Genomic DNA, 14,949 nt, shown 5'->3' on the forward strand with positions numbered 1-14,949 from the left:
CAACGGTCGTAAGTGTGAAAAACAGCCATAAGTCACTTCGTTCAGTGCTGTTGTCCCTTTGAACGGCCACTAAATGAACAGTTGTAAGTTGAGGACCAGAAAGACAGGCCTGGTTGCCTACCACGACATTTGTGAAGTTTTTTGCCTCAGAACCAAGCAATTAAAAAGGAATATACTTTTCTCAACAAGAAGCAATAAACAGAAATAAATCCTCCTTAAGGGGCAGCACGTAATACAGTAAGACTATTTATTGCTCAGGAGAACTGAAATAACCCTTAAAGAGAGCCCCAAAGGAAGGAAATGCTAGTTTTTAAAGCAGTATAATTTATAAAAAAACACAACAACAACAACAAAAAACACCTTTCCTTTGGCAACTGTATTGTCGACTCAAACCCAATTTGTATGCAGGAGAACACAGCCACCCGTCTCGGATACCCCAATAACGATAACAGAAAGAATTAAGATAATGAATTGGCTTTACAATTTGTTGGAACACAAATTGCCACAATTGTGTTCCTCCTGCTGGTCGGTGGGACATTGAGAATCCGACAGGAGTGACCTAAATCTCCTGATAATGTAGGAAACGGTTGTTGCTGTTCTCTGGAAGAGATTTCAGCCAAATTCTCAGAAAACAATTTTGTGGCCTTAAAAGACCCGCAGCCACTGCAAGGTCACTTCCACAAGACTGTTGTTGTTCCTCCAGCGGAGCACACAAAACGGTTGTAAATCAAGGACCGTCTGTCTTCCAAGTCTTCCTTGCGGGAGGGAATATAAACCCACTGGTTTTAAAAACTTAAAAGTTTAAAGTTTTTTTAAACTTAAAATCAGTTTCCGAAATGTTATGTGGCTCCACGGTCTGTACGTATGCAGCTAGTCCTCCACGTACGACATTAAATGGAGCCCAAACTTTCTGTTGTTAAGCGAGACGTTCGTTCAGCGAATTATGCCCCATTTTATGACCTTTTTTTTTTTGCCAGAGTCGTTAAGTCAATCGCTGCACTTGAGGACATTTAGTAACTGCACTTACACTGCAGTTAGTAACACCGTTTTTAACTGAAATCTGGCTTCTCCATTAACTCTGCTTGTCACAGGTTTGTTTGCGTTGACTCCAGGGACACTGCGACCGTCATAAATATGAGTAAGTAGTAGCCAAGCACCTAAATTTTGATCACGTGACCCAGGGATACTGCAAAGGTCATCATAAGTCAGTTTTTTCAGTGCTGTTGTAACTTTGAACAGTCAGTAAACAACCTGTTTACGAGCCAAGGACGACCTGTATATATATAAATTGTCCTTAGCTACAATCCAGTCCAGATTCTTAATCTGGATTACGTGATTGCTCCGGATTTTAAAGTCAATCTTTGCCAGCTCTAGTTTTTGGCTCAAAACTCACTTTTTCAGGACATTTCAGCTCTTCCGCTGAAGTGAGGTATACAAATACCAACTTTTTTGCTTAGCTGGCACTGAAAAAAGTTGACTTAGGGCTGTTTTTCACACTTACGACCGTTGCAGCATCCCCCATGTCAAGTGACTGAAAATCGGATGCTTGGCAGCCGACTCGTATTTATGACGGTTGCCGTGTCCCAGAGTCACGTGACTCCCTGGGATTCTGCAACGGTCATAAATACGAGTCAGTTGCCAGGTGTGTGAGTTTCGATTCTGCAACGGTCATAAGTGTGAAACACGGTCCTAAGTCGCCCTTTTGCAGTGCCATTCTCACTTGGAACGGTCACTAAATGAATCGAGGATTAAGTCGAGGATTACTGATGTTTTGGAAACATTTAAGGCAATATTGATGTTTTTCTCTTCCAACATCATGATTTCAAGGGTTTTGTTACATTATTCTTTTAAGAAGCTGGCTGGTTAATTAGTTGGACGGTGACCGTAATAAATAGGATTCTATAATCATACATAAATGCAGGTGGGAAAAAAAGGTTGCCGAAACTCAAGTCACATTCCACTGAACAAAATGAGAATTTTAGGAAAAACAGACTGTTAAAATGCAGCCTTCCTACTCTGCAGTGATAATTATGAGTAGATGTTGCTCTTACTTAAATACTGTTTTAATCTTATGCAAAATAGGAGTATAATTACATGTGTTTAGCTCCTGCCAATCTATTGTAATAACTACTCCCTTTCTGTTTTTCTATCTGGCTCCCTGGAGGATTCTGGGAAATGAAGTTCACACATATCTAAAAGTTGCTGATCTAAGTGAAGTTTTAAGGTCAGTCTGGAGAAAACTACGCAATGAGTGTTCTTTTAAAAATTCCAAATAGCCTAATTAATGATAAAAAAAAAATCTCCTTGTAACTGTTTTGCCCAACTGGTCAGAAAACACAATTGTTTTCTTCCATGTTTGGGGGAAAATTCTAGAACAAAGCTAATAATAGGAAAAGAAAAATCTCTTTCCAATTCATTTCTATCATAAAATTCTTTTCCTGATGTGTTCTGTTATACACCATAGGCTACAAGTAACCTTAAACTATATATTAAGACTGTATTTCAAAACTAGGAAGCCAATAAAAATAGATATTTTTGGACAATAAGAGGCCAACAAACATTAAAAAGGATCAGAAAACCTCAAAGGAAGAGGAGTAGATAGATAGATAGATAGATAGATAGATAGATAGATAGATAGATAGATAGATAGATAGATAGATAGATAGATAGATAGACAGACAGACAGACAGACAGACAGACAGACATAGATAAATAGACAGATAGATAGATGATAGATAGACACACAGATAGACAGATATAGAAAGAAAGAAAGAAAGAAAGAAAGACATAGATAAATAGACAGATAGATAGATGATAGATAGACACACAGACAGATATAGAAAGAAAGAAAGAAAGAAAGAAAGAAAGAAAGAAAGAAAGAAAGAAAGAAAGAAAGAAAGACAGACAGATAAAAAGGAGAGGGTGGGTGGATGGATGGATGGATGGATGGATGGATGGATGAATAGATGGATGGAGGGATGGATGGGTGGAGACAGAGAGAGAGACAGACAGATAGGGTAGGTGGATGGGTGAATGGATGGATGGATAGACAGACAGACAGACAGACAGATAGATAAATAGATAAAAAGGAGAGGGTGGGTGGGTGGATGGATGGATGGATGGATGGATGGATGGGTGGGTGGGTGGATGGAGGGATGGATGGGTGTATGGATGGGTGGAGAGAGAGAGACAGACAGACAGACAGACAGATAGGGTAGGTGGATGGGTGAATGGATGGACAGACAGACAGACAGACAGACAGACAGATAGATAGATAACCTTTATTGTCATTTTTTACTGTGGGCACATTGGCAAATGAAATTTTATTCCTTGCTCTCAAAAGCGTACACATACCTAACACACATTTAAACATGCTATATACAACATACGTATAAACCTACATCCTTACGTACATATAACATATAAGATCTGATTATAACAGCTGTAAAGAAGATCAGAAGCCACTTCTTTAAATATCTTTTTTTTACCTCTTAAGACTAATCGCAGGGAGATTCAGGACTGATAAAAATACCTTTTTTAATGTACATAATAAGAGTCTTCAAATATGGAACTTGTGCTCAGCAAATCTGGTCTAACATCCTCCAACTTGAGTTTGAAAAGAAACTAGAGAATACTATTGACTCACTCACTGTTGTGTTCAAATCGTGAAGTATTTCTCCAGAGGCTCCATTGAATGAGGAAGCATGGCTGAGTAATAAATTACAACAACACATATAATCCCATATAATTTAAAGTGGATGTGGACATGCTCAGGGAGGCAGCTACAGAGGACAAAAAGCTGTAGAAATGATTGTCTAATACTAGTCAAATCATTTTAATTGAAGTTTCTGCAACATCTTCAGAGGCAACTTGATATGCAATATATTGCAGAATCTAACCAGGTGGTTCTTTTAAAAAATGTAATGTTTATGGAAGGAATTTTTAACAAAATAGGAGAAAAGAAATAAAGAAAAAACAAAAGAAGAGGAAGGGAGGGAGGGAGGGAAGGAGGGAGGGAGGGATGATGGGAAGAAGGGAGGAAGGGAGAAAGAAAAAGAAAGAAAGAGAAAGAAAGAAGGAAAGAAAGAAAGAAAAGAGAGAGAGAGAGAAAGAAAGAGAGAGAGAAAGAGAGAGGGGGGATGGGAGGGAGGGAAGAAGAAAGGGAGGGAGGGGAGGGAGGGATGATGGGAAGAAGGGAGGAAGGAATGGAGAAAGAAAAAGGAAGAAAGAGAAAGAAGGAAAGAAAGAAAGGAAAGAAAGGAAAGAGAGAGAGAGAAAGAAAGAAAGAAAGAAAGAAAGAAAGAAAGAAAGAAAGAAAGAAAGAAAGAGGGGGATGGGAGGGAGGGAAGAAGAAAGGGAGGGAGGGAGGGAAGGAAGGAAGGAAGGAAGGAAGGAAGGAAGGAAGGAAGGAAGGAAGGCTAGTTCTGATCTTTTTGACAGTGGTTATAAATGCATTTATATTTTATCCTCTCATTTTACGGTTACATTATAATTTCCTTCTTTCCATAAGCTAACTTTCAAAAGTTCAACCCCCATCACAAGTTCATTTTCCTCTTTTTTGTCAACAAAAAGTCTGTAAGGATTTCCTATCCCTGACAAATGCAGTTGTTGATCTTCCTCTAATCAAACAGCTTACGCTGTGCGTATTTCAGAGTATTTCCATTTTTGCCCGTAAAAACAGCCTTGCAGCCACAATCACACATAAAAATAATCTTCCTTAGCATTCCTAACAGCCTAGCCAGGTCTAACCCAACTGTTTCTCGTCAGAAAAAAAAAAAACCTCACAACTACCACATATTAACGGTGTACATACACAAACATGTGTTATTATCCATCCATCTACCCATCCAAGCAACTAATGGCAGCCCCCATGGAACACAACTGGAGAGACGGATAAATAATAACGCATACTGTTAAGACAATTCAACCAGGTGCATTTTTTTGTGTGCACAAACCGACAGCACACAATTTCAGGTGCCTTTGGAGCATGCCCATCGCCTAGCTAGAAAACAAACAGCTCATTAAAAGAACTTAATTATAGTTGATCTGCCCTCATCCAGCCTGTTACCATGTCCTGGTATAAAACAGGTGCTGTTCTCACTCTTTCAAAACGGAGATATTATCCACAATTATTAATAGGTGATGGTCCTGGCGTATTTATCATTCAAATGAGCGTTATGCGTGTGATTTTTTTTTTTAAAGCTGTAATCCGCACATACTCACCTAAATTTGCTACAAAACAGAACCCCCAAAATCTGAATTCCATCCTGCGTTAAACCTTTCCAGAGCAGAGAGAACAAAACGAACACTTCCGTTCTTCGGACACAATTTATCCTAACCCGCAAGCGACACAGCCACACCGGTGCCAGCTCCTGTTCGGAAATGCCTGGTTATATCGGACTGCATGATCTGATGGGAGAGGAATATCAGCCAGCGGTCTCCCATTTTCCTAAGACTTTAAAAATACAATCATAATCCCACGGAGTTCTCGTCTCCTCACATTTCCCAGCGAGACAAAATTAGACCACCTGTTTATGCTTACTTCCTGAGTAAAGATAACCGAGTCCATCCGATCTGAGTAGGGCGGGTGAGGTTATGGCTGTCCAGGGCCATCAAAACCTCTTTTGATCCCTGGATGCTACCGCAGAAAAGAAATTATATATATCCACCTTTTCTTCTTCTTCCTCCTCCTCCTCCTCCTCTCTGCAAACTCCTCTCCTTACTAGCTCTGATGATGTTCCCTAGTCGGGTCATGAAACGTCTCCAAGAAAATCTCCAAGCTCTGAGAGCACCAAGGACCCCATAGTCATTGTCTTCTCCTTCTCCTTCCTCTTCCTCTTCCTCCTCCTCCTCCTCCTCTTCTTCTTCTTCCTTCTCTTCCTCCTCCTTACAAACTCCTCTCCTTACTAGCTCTGATGATGTTCCCTAGTCGGGTCATGAAACGTCTCCAAGAAAATCTCCAAGCTCTGAGAGCACCAAGGACCCCATAGTCATTGTCTTCTCCTTCTCCTTCCTCTTCCTCTTCCTCCTCCTCCTCCTCCTCTTCTTCTTCTTCCTTCTCTTCCTCCTCCTTACAAACTCCTCTCCTTACTAGCTCTGATGATGTTCCCTAGTCGGGTCATGAAACGTCTCCAAGAAAATCTCCAAGCTCTGAGAGCACCAAGGACCCCATAGTCATTGTCTTCTCCTTCTCCTTCCTCTTCCTCTTCCTCCTCCTCCTCCTCCTCTTCTTCTTCTTCCTTCTCTTCCTCCTCCTTACAAACTCCTCTCCTTACTAGCTTTGATGATGTTCCCTAGTTGGGTCATGAAATGTCTGCAGGAAAAGCCCCAAGCTCAGAGAGCACCAATGACCCCACAGTTCTCCTCCTCCTCCTCCTCCTCCCTATCCTCCTCCTCCTCCTTCACCACCACCACCACCACCTCTCTGCAAACTCCTCTCCATTCTAGCACTGATGATGCCCCTTACTTGGGTCATGAAACATCTGCAAGAAAATCTCCAAGCTCAGAGAGCACCAAGGACCCCATAGTCTTTCTCCTCCTCCTCCTCCTCCTCCTCCTCCTCTTTCTTCTCTTTCTCTTCCTCCTCCTCCTCCTTGCAAACTCCTCTCCTTACTAGCTCTGATGATGTTCCCTAGTTGGGTCATGAAACGTCTCCAAGAAAATCTCCAAGCTCAGAGAGCACCAAGGACCCCACAGTTCTTCTTCTCCTCCTCCTCCTCCTCCTCCTCTTCCTCTTCCTCTCCTCCTCCTCCTCCTCCACCACCTCCTCCTCCTCTCTGCAAACTCCTCTCCATTCTAGCACTGATGATGTTCCCTAGTTGGGTCATGAAACGTCTCCAAGAAAATCTCCAAGCTCAGAGAGCACCAAGGACCCCATAGTTGTTGTCGTCCTCCTCCTCCTCCTCCTCTCCACAACCCCCCCTCCCTTCTAGCACTGATGAGGTTAACCTAGTTGGGCAATGAAAAGTCTGCAAGAAAACAAGCAAGCTGAGCTCTTCCCCTTTATTAATACGTTTTTACGCCAATAAAAGGCAACACTAAAGAGAACAACCCAAGCATTAAGAAGCCCCACCAGAAAATCAAACATCCCCGCATCTGGAGAATGGATTTAGTGAAGTTCCCAAACGAGCGATCGCAGCACGCGCGAAACCCAATTCTCACAGGCAGAAACTACCGTAGTTATTCTTGCATTACTACGCGGGTAACACGCTGCGGGGGGGGGGGTGTAAACGGCCGGACGAAAACAAAGCACGAGGTTTCAGAAGCCGGCGTCGTGGTTGAACTTGAACTTTGACGCACAACGCACCATTTTGACTCGGAGGAACGTCTCGGTTGGTAAGGCACATTTGCGATTTGCTAAGCAACACAACCTCAGGCGACCCACAACAGAATAAACCTATCCTCTGCAATATCAGGATAATCGTTTGAACTCAATCTTACGGAGTGCAAGGGATGTGAGAGAGGATTAAAAATGCCGTCATTTGTTTGCATGAGCTGGCAGAAAGCTGATGGGAAATTTGCATTTTGTGGGTTTTTTTTTTTTTTTTCCCCTGCCTGGTGGGAATTCCTAGCTGGTTATCAATCAGAATAAAGCTGGAAGGGACCCTGGAGGTCTTCTAGTCCAACCCCCTGTTCAAGCAGGAGACCCTGACAGAATCATAGAATAGCAGAGTTGGAAACGAGATCTTGGAGATCTTCTAGTCCATCCCGTGTGTGTGTGTGTGTGTGTGTGTAGGAGGGAGAGAGAGAGAGACAGACAGACAGACGGACAGAGAGGCAGGCAGAGAATGAGAAAATAACAGAACAGAACGGGAAGGGACCTTGGAGGTCATCTAGTCCAACCCCCTGCTCAAGCAGGAGACCCTGACAGAATCATAGAATAGCAGAGTTGGAAGGGACCTTGGAGATCTTCTAGTCCATCCCGTGTGTGTGTGTGTGTGTGTGTGTGTGTGTGTGTGTGTGTGTGTGAGACAGACAGACAGACAGGCAGAGAATGAGAAAATAACAGAACAACAGAGTTGGAAGGGACCTTGGAGGTCATCTAGTCCAACCAACCCCCTGCTCAAGCAGGAGACCCTGACAGAATCACAGAATAGCCGAGTTGGAAGGGACCTTGGAGGTCATCTAGTTCATCCCCCTGCTCAAGCAGGAGACCCTACTACACCATTTGAGACAGGTGGCTGCATTTTGAAATACATTTTAAAAGGCACCAGCCAACCTCTTCCTTGTTTTAAAAAAGCCAGGCAGTCCTCAACTTACAACAGTTCATTTAGTGACCGTTCAAAGTTACAACGGCACGGAAAAAAGGGACTTACGACCGTTTTTCACACTTACGACTGTTGGGTCATGTGACCAAAATTCGGAGGCTCGGCAACTGACATGTTCTTATGACGGTTGCAGCATCCCGGGGTCACGTGATCCCCTTTTGTGACCTTCCAGCAAGCAAAGTCAAGGGGAGAACCCAGATTCACTTAACAGCCGTGTTACCAATGTAACAACTGTGTGATAAAACGGGGCAAAACTCTCTTAACAAATGTCTCACTTAGCGACAGAAATTTTGGGCTCTGTTGTGGTCGTAAGTCTGAGGACCACCTGCGAAAGCAAGGTTTTTTTAAAAAAAAATGTCAGGGAGATCACTTAGATTTACATTTCCGGAGACGAGCAGTGCCAAATTAATTTTAAAAGTAGACAATTCCGGTCTGCCCTCGTTCTGCGCCACTTGTCTGTCTGTCTGGCACATACGGGTGGTCCTCGCCTTACGACCGCAATTGAGCCCAAAATTTCTGTTGCTAAGCGAGATGCTTCTTGAGTGAGTTTCGCCTCAGTTTCTTGCATTTGTTGCGCGGTTGTTAAGCAGATCCGGCTTCTCCCCCGTTGACTTTGCTTGTTCAGGTCACAAAAAGGGATCACGTGACCCCCCCCGGGACGCTGCAACCGTCCTAAGTACATGCCAGTTGCCGAGCCTCCAAATATAGATCACATGACTGTGGGGAGGCTGCAACCGTCATAAGTACATGCCAGTTGCCAAGGGTTCGAATTTTGATCACCTAAACCGTTCGGATGCTGCGACGGTCAAAAGCGCCGTTCTAACTTCATCTCGGTCACTAAATGAACCGTTGTAAGTCAAGGACCGACTTGTACTCTATTCTCAGGATCCCTGTTGAAAAAAAGGGGGGGGGGAGAAACGCTGCATTGAGTCAAAGCATCCTGGTCTATTTTTATGCCTGCTAAAGTCGCGTCTGTCGCTTTTCTGGGCACCGGGGCCGTTTCCTGAAAGCTGAAACCCGGAGTTTACGCTTTCCGTCATCCCGGAAAAAGCCCTCTTGGGATGGAGTGGACTTTGAACAGGTGCCGCTAATGCCCCCTGCCACCCCCACCCCCACCCCAGTTCGGAAGGGGCACCGATCCCCTGCCAGGAAGCCCTGAGGTTTCCACGAGGTCCTGAAGTCAGAGGGGGCTCTCTGCGCGTGGGGACTGAGGGTTCTCCAATAAAGGAGGATATCTGTGGCCCAGGGGTGAACTGTGGGCTCCTTGGGGCCCTCGGAGCTGGGGGTTTTCTGGCAGACGTTTCGTGACCCAACTAGGCAACACCATCAGTGCTAGAAGGGAGGAGGAGTTTGCAGAGGAGGAGGAAGGGGGAGGGGGGAAGGGGGAGGAGGAGGAGGAGGAGGAGAAGGAAGGAAGAGGACTGTGGGGTCCCTGGTGCTCTCTAAGCTTGGGGGGTTTTCTTGCAGACATTTCATGACCCAACTAGGGAACATCATCAGAGCTAGTAAGGAGAGGAGTTTGCAGAGGAGGAGGAGGAGGAGGAGGAGAGGAAGGAAGGAAGAGGACTGTGGGTTCCTTGGTGCTCTCTAAGCTTGGGGCTTTTCTTGCAGACGTTTCATGACCTAATAGGGAACATCATCAGAGCTAGAAGGGAGTGTGTTTGGGGAAAGAAAGAGGAGGAGGAGGAGGAGGAGGAGGAGGAGGAGGAGGAGGAGGAGGAGAACTGTGGGCTCCTTGATGCTCTCTGAGCTTGGTGGTTTTCTTGCAGATGTTTCATGACCCAACTAGGGAACATCATCAGTGCTAGAAGGGAGAGGAGTTTGCAGAGGAGGAGGAGGAGGAAGAGGAGGGGGATCCTTGGAGCCCTCTGAGCTGGGGGTTTTTCTTGCAGACGTTTCACGACCCAACTAGGGAACTTCATCAGTGCATCGATGACATTACCTCGTTTGGGTCATGAAATGTTTACGAGAAAAACCCCCAAGCTCAGACAGCCCCCAGGACCCCACCGCCCCCCCTCTTCTCCTTTCCCCCTCCCCCCCAATAAACCCCACCTCCTCCTAGCACCGACGATGTCAGATACAGGTAAGTCCTCGACTTACAAACATTCATATCGTGACCGTCCAAAGTCACAACGGCACGGGAAAAAAACGGGACTTAGGACCATTTTTCAGACTTTTGCAGCTTTCCCGTGATCACGTGGTCAAAATTCAGGGGCTTGGCCACCGGTTCATATTTATGACGGTCGCAGCCTTCCATGAGGCCACGTCACCCCCTTCCGCGCCCTTTGGACGAGCAAAGTCAAGGGGGAGGGGCATGTTTCATTTAACCACCAGTGGTTCACTTAACAACGGAAGAAAAGTCGTAAAACGGGGCTAAACTCAACAAATGTCTCACACAACCGCGGAAACTTTGGGCTTCATTGTGGTCGTAAACCGAGGACTATATAAATACTACCTGCATTTTCAGGCAGGCACGCCTACACAGCTTCACAGCCCTCCATGGCGCTCCCAGTTCCTTGTGTGGCTCCTTCCAACAAATTAATGGCCCATCCTCGCTCTGGATGACACCCACAATTAAGCTAAAAGGGAGATTCAGGATATCAGCGTCAACGGGAAAAACTCAACTTCGCCTTCCTTTCGATCCCTACACACCCAGGTTTTGAAAAATCTCTGCCACTTCGCCTTCCTTTCGATCCCTACACACCCAGGTTTTGAAAAATCTCTGCAGGATGCAATAAAAAAAAGTAGACCGGAAACTTTAACCCAAGGAGATTATTGTTTTATGGAATAGATTTGGCTGACATGCCAACTCTACCATCGCTTCTATCTACGGTCTTTGCAAAAGGGGAAAGTTCAGGATTCCGTTTGTTTTCCAGTGGAAAAGCCCATCAAATGAATAAACAAGTAACACCCAAACTATTCCTTATTTCCTGCTTTGAAAACTATTTGTAAAGCGAGCGGTTCTCCACCCGCAATTGACAACCCCAAATTGGGTTGCTGAGACGTTTGATAAACATGTTTTTTGCCCCATTTTACGACCTTGTCTTGCCACCGTTGCTAAGGGAGTAACACTGCAAACGTGACCTCGGGACACTGAAACCGTCATAAATATGAAGCAGTTGTCAAGCTATTCTCCAAAGCGCCTGAAGGCAGGACAAGAAGCAACGGGTGGAAACTCATCAAGGAGAGAAGCAACCTAGAACTAAGGAGAAACTTCCTGACAGTGAGAACGATTAACCAGTGGAACAACCTGCCTCCAGAAGTTGTGGATGCTCCAACACTGAAAGCTTTTAAGAAGAGACTGGACAGACATTTGTCTGAAATGGTATAGGGTTTCCTGCCTGAGCAGGGGATTGGACTATATGACCTTCAAGGTCCCTTCCAACTTTATTATTAATAATAATAATAATAATAATGTTGTTGTTGTTGTTGTTAAGGACTAGGGGTGATGTGATAGCAGTGTTCCAGTATCTCAGGGGCTGCCCCAAAGAAGAGGGAGTCAAACTATTCTCCAAAGCACCTGAAGGCAGAAAAAGAAGCAATGGATGGAAACTGACCAAGGAGAGAAACAACCTAGAACTAAGGAGAAACTTCCTGACAATTAGAACAATTAACCAGTGGAACAACCTGCCTCCAGAAGCGGTGAATGCTCCAGCAGTGGAAGTTTTTAAGAAGAGACTGGACAGCCATTTGTCTGAAATGTTATAGGTTTCCTGCCTGAGCAGGGGTTTGGACTAGATGACCTCCAAGATCCCTTCCAACTTTTATTATTATTATTATCGATCATCGCACAGTCAGCCAGATGTTCAGACTGGATTTGGCATTTTGTCTACCTATCGAGTCCTTACCCAGGACCTGGGATAGGCAGATGTGGATGTTTGATGGTATTACAGGTATCGTCGCAGTATTATTATTATTATTATTATTATTATTATTATTATTATTATCCAAATGTCAATCAGGGGACGAAGGGGGAGCCTCCAACGGTCATAAGTGTGAATACTGGTCATAAGTCATTTTTTTTTCAGTGCCATTGCAAACTAAATGAACTGTTTTAAGTTGAGGACTTACCTGTAACTTAATCATAGGTAGGAATTGTTTCATGCAATGATCTGGTACAGTGTGCTCATAGTAAGTGCTGACACAGTTGTAGGAGCCTAGCACAGTGCTAGAGCTGTATGTAACAAGTTCTTAAATCTATTTTGCTTTCTTTTTATGTCCACACATTATATGTCATTTGAGATCCATCTCTAACTTTCAACCGTAAAGAAAAATTAAATGCAAAGTATAACCGTACGCCGCCCGATCACCGGAACGATGCAAACGAGGGAGGTGTTTATAGCACAGGTGAGGCCTGGATGAAACAAAAAAGAAAAACTGATCCTTAAAGGTAAAAAAAAATAGACAATTTCTGAAAAAAGGGGGGGCGGTCGGTCAGCTTTGCAGACCCTGTGGACAAAACTGCAGAACAGGCCTAACCAAAAGAAAGTGCGAACTGCGTATTGCCAACCGAAAAGTAATACTTTCACTGGGGTTTTCTCTCTCTCTCTCTTTCAGGAATTTACATTCCCTTGCAATTACACACCCCATGGCTTAAATCAACAAAACAGAAACCATTCTGCCTAAATTATTCAGGCAGAAAATCCAGGTGAGCCAAGAAGGGGAACATGGAAACGAATCAAGGAGAGAAGCAACCTGGAACTAAGGAGAAACTTCCGGACAGCGAGAACAATTAACTAGTGGAACAACCTGCCTCCAGAAGCGGTGAATGCTCCAACACTGGGAGAGACTGGACAGCCATTTGTCTGAAATGGTGTAGGGTTTCCTGCCTGAGCAGGGGGCTGGACTAGATGACCTCCAAGGTCCCTTCCAATTTCTTCTTCTTCTTCTTCTTCTTCTTCTTATTATTATTATTATTATTATTATTATTATTATTATTATTATTATTATTATTATTATTACTACATGTTGGTATTTGAACCGCTTCTACTCCACTTAAAAATCTTTGATCTGCTTTCTTAGCACACAAGGTTGTTGAAACACCGGCAGACATTTTAACTCTTCAAAAAGCAACACAGCGAGTCCTCAACTTACAACAGTTCATTTAGTGACCATTCAAAGCGACAACGGCGCTGAAAAAAAAGAAGTGATTTTTTCAAAGTTACAAAGTTTCCTTTGTAGCATCCCCTTAATCAAAATCCAGCCGCTTAGCCACTGTCTCATATTTATGACCGTTGCTGTGTCATAAATAGGAGTCAGGAGCGTTTTCCCCAGTTACGAGCTTGGGGGTGAGGGAAAAATCCCCATTTGATCATGGGATCCGAATTCAGACGCTTGGCCACTGATTCATACTTACGACCGTTGTTGTATCTTAAGGTCTCGTGATCGCCTTTTGGTCTGGGGCTCAATTGTGGTGGAGGAACTACCTGTACACGTGTGTGTGTGTGTGTGTGTGTGTGTGTGTGTGTGTGTGTGTGTGGATAGATAGATAGATAGATAGATAGATAGATAGATAGATAGATAGATAGATAGATAGATAGATAGATAGATACAGACAGACAGACAGACAGACAGACAGACAAAGTCTTTATTTACTCCCCAAACTGGTTCACATCCCCATTGTGGTCACCTCCACCACCAATTTTAAGGCCAGTTGCTTGCAGAAAAATTTGGCCAAAGAGGCAGGGGGTGGGGTAGGGGGGGGGCAAAGGAAGGGCAGAATCTGGGATCAGAAGCGCTTGTGGATCCTTGCTAGGAGACCCTCCCCTTGAACGGATAGAACTCGGGGAGCCCATCTCTTCCCCCCCCGGAACCCCCCCCCCAAAGCCCTGAAGCGCCTGGGGAGGGGCGTGGCGTGGGGGTCCCCTCCTCCTGTCTCCACCCCCAGCTCAAAACAGGAGGGGGGGAGAGATGGGCTGCATGCAAAAACCGTGCAAAAAGGGGGTGGGGAGGAAGGAGGTCCCCTCCTCCAACTCCGAAGCGGGAGGGGGAAGGATTCTGCTGCAAGGAACCCTCCCCCCCCCCAAAAAAAAGCCTTGCAAAAAGGGAGCATTAAAGACCGCGCGCGGAGCAAGACAGGGGAGGCAGCTTAGCAAAGGCGGAGAGAGGGGGGGTGTGGGGGGGGTGGCTGCATCTGGGGGACCCTCCCCCCGTTGCAAACCGGGGACGAGGCTGCAGAGAGGCAGGGGGAAGCCTTCGGGGTCGCCCCCAGCCGCTAGCAACCCCCTTTGATCTCCCCCCCCCCCTCTCCCCGGCGGGTCCCCATGGCCTCGCCACGGTGCGCATCTTCCTACCCTGCCGCAGCTCTCCAGCTTACTGCTCCGTGGCTCCTCCGCCGCCGCTTCCTCCTCCTCCTCCTCCTCCTCTTCTCCGCCGCTTCTCGCGAGAGCGGAGACTTCCTTCCAAGGCACCGGGGTGCGCTGGTGGGGGGGGGTCTCCCCGGGAAGCGGCTGGGCGCAGGGGGGGGTCTCCCCGGCAGCCTGGAGCGCGCCTGTGCGCCCTGCTTTGAGCTGCGCCTGGAAAGCAGGGGTACCCCCCCTTTGGGTTGGGGCTCTCCAAAGCGCCCTAGGGTTTGCAATTGGGGGGAGGGTCCCCCAGATGCAGCCACCACCCCCCTCCCTCCCTCCCTCCCTCTCCGCCTTGGCTAAGCTTCCCCTCTCCTTGATGCCCACTTTTGGGGGGC

The 14,949-nt window shown here is 45.6% G+C and overlaps 1 protein-coding gene across 8 annotated transcripts in view; it reads right to left on the reverse strand.

Moving 5' to 3' along the window:
- AKAP11 (A-kinase anchoring protein 11) overlaps nt 1-14,623 on the reverse strand; it is a 50,207-nt gene extending 35,584 nt beyond the window's left edge. For 6 of the 8 annotated variants that reach the window (XM_039366698.1, XM_039366703.1, XM_039366700.1 and 3 more), the window contains exon 1: nt 14,561-14,623. The gene's annotated coding sequence lies outside the window, so the exon portion shown is untranslated. Of the gene's footprint in view, nt 1-5,223; nt 5,694-10,722; nt 10,741-14,560 lie in introns of those variants that run through there. The other 2 variants (XM_039366697.1, XM_039366696.1) reach the window with 2 other exon arrangements.
- Between the last annotated feature and the right edge of the window lie 326 nt (nt 14,624-14,949).

This window comes from Crotalus tigris, unplaced genomic scaffold (assembly GCF_016545835.1).
Source record: "Crotalus tigris isolate CLP2741 ecotype Arizona unplaced genomic scaffold, ASM1654583v1 scf7180000020351.1464749751:1500972, whole genome shotgun sequence".
Lineage (NCBI taxonomy): Eukaryota > Metazoa > Chordata > Lepidosauria > Squamata > Viperidae > Crotalus > Crotalus tigris.